Genomic DNA, 2,676 nt, shown 5'->3' on the forward strand with positions numbered 1-2,676 from the left:
TCCGCCATTAAAGCAAGTAACAGTGAGTAAAACAATGGTAATATGTGTGAATAGAGTATTAGCAATGTAAGCGAGATTAGTGGCAACCACGCTGGTGATGCTAACGGGCTATATGCTAATAGCGGACTCGGGAAATCAAAATAGAACTAGTGACAACAAGGCGCTCTGATTGTTTTTGTTGTAGAATACGATAGGGGATATATTCACACGTTATAGAAACGAAAATGATGGTGTATAAAATTGATTTTAAGATAAAAAAATAGACGATAAAGAATTAACTTGACGGAGCTCAAACTCAAAACACACGGCAGCATCAAACAGCCAACTGATGGTCTGTCTCAGAGGAGAGAAACTTAATTTAAAGTCAGAAAGCAATGTCTTCTGGTCCATATTCTTTCTTCAGGAAGGTGTGCTAGACACTGATTAATGTAACAAAAATACTATACATATTTATATATTTTGCTATTGTATTGTGGAGTGGCACTTTCATAAACTTTTCTATAGGCCTACTCCTCTGATTATATAATGGTAAATATTACAATATAATAGCACAACAACAGTGATCAGCAATAATGATATGCCTAATACTCACAATAAAAATAATAAGGTCATATAGATCATAACACATGGAATAAACCACTACGTCTCGGAGGTAAGAAGTGGATTATCCTTCACCTGAAATGTTTGTCTTTTCATCCTGAAATGCGAGGCAAATGTTGGATCACAATAATTAGGAACCACAGTTTCCACAAATCCCTTCACTCGACTGGGATGTTCTCTTTTATTCTGGATGGCAAGGGTAGTGACTGTAACATCGAGCGTATTTTGCAATATTAAACACGTATTTATACCAATTTCATCAGGCTCCGAAAATTCTTCAAAAAGAACACAAAGAATGGCCTTCTCAGCAGCCATAGTTGCAACTCTTGCGTCATCAGAACAGGGAGTTCAACGCACCACCGATTCTGTTTAAAAAAAGTTTTGTCAGTGCTGAACGCAGCCAAAGTGTCCTAGACAACTAAAAGTGTGACAGATGCAGTGCTAACTGACATAGCATTTATTACAGTACAGAAGCTATAAAATATATTTTCTGCCTTATTCTGTGATTTAAAAAAAAAACGGAAAAAGTGTTTGCAGAATATAAACCAATCATAATTATAGAATTGTCATGATATATATTGATATCAATATTTGATATATATTGGAAAATATATATCAAAAATATTATAGAATACAAATGATTGGTTATTGTCCAGCAGTGTATTTTATTTATTGGCCAATTAAAAGTAAGACATAAACACCAGTGGGGAACCGTCAGGGCCCTCTAGGTACCCTCTAAACTATTGTAAAAACAATATTTACAATTTTTAAATATTTTTTAAAATGACTAACTTTTAAATATTTTTAATAAAAAGTCATAATTTCCCATTTTATTTAAGCAATTCATAATTTCACAATCATCATCTAAATAAAATAAATACAATTTCTGTGGAAATAAACTACCTACCTAAAATCTACCTATTCAGTGAATGCGCTAAATGAACTACGCCCATTTTCTCCATATTAGAATGTTTCTGCCTAGTGTTTGCGGCTCTGTGATTGGTGGTCCAGCTGTGAAATTACAGAGGGCCACGCAATAGTAAATAAATGGGAGCGTAATTTTAAATGACAGAAAAACTGACCAATCATATCTTTCCTCTAAATGGGCGGACCTTGTTATCACTAACTTTATGACAAGTTCCGCCCGCTGTGGGATCTCTGGATCTCTATAATATATATGCTGTGTCACGACCCGACCAGTCTAGGGTTGGTAAGGCCGATGACAAGAATAAAATTAAAGAATTAAAGAAGCTCCTCTCCTGTCCCAGCTCACAATGACCACAATAGAGGCTTATTCACAAACGAAAAAGTTTATTACATCTTAAATTGATGTTTGGAAGCACATCTCTTCGGAAGGGGATCCAGGCCAAAATAACAAACCAAAGAAAAACTAACTAAAGGTTTAGAGAAGTTCAAATTGCCTAACAAAGAAAAATTCCCAAAAGAAATACTGAGGTCATCCCTAACTCCCTCTCTGGCCAAAAAACAGGAGAAAACGATGTTCACAAAATAAATGGCAATCCCCAACCTACTGCTTCAGAAATAACGAATAGGTGTTTACAAATAACGAATAAATTATACAAATAACAAATACTAGCTAACAACCAAAAACTCTTAAGGATCGGATTACAGAGGACTCTGAGATAGCTTAGTCCTTGCAGTTTATGAAACGGTGTTTCCGCAGCAGCACTTAGAATGGTTACACACACTATCTTCCACGGCAAGTCAATAACACCGTCGTTTAACAACACTACACAACCAACTGTTGTCTGGGGCAGGAGACAGAGGACGGAACAGCACGACACGCACACTACAGAAGCTCTTCAACGCTGCTTTGCTTCCCAGCATTTAAACGCTCCGGCTCACCACGCAATCTCCTGCAGCTGGTCCCAATCAAGCACTGCTAGAAGGGGAGAGGGAGAGAGAGCTGCGCACAATCCGTAGCACACAATACAACATATACAATATATATCAATGCAAATAAATAAAAATAATAACTTACGTCGAAGGACGTAACAGCTGATAAACTAACTAGCTATTATTCACGTCACGATGTAAGTGAGGACATTTACTGGG

Source organism: Sinocyclocheilus grahami, unplaced genomic scaffold, assembly GCF_001515645.1.
Source record: "Sinocyclocheilus grahami isolate Dianchi unplaced genomic scaffold, SAMN03320097.WGS_v1.1 scaffold1459.1, whole genome shotgun sequence".
NCBI lineage: Eukaryota > Metazoa > Chordata > Actinopteri > Cypriniformes > Cyprinidae > Sinocyclocheilus > Sinocyclocheilus grahami.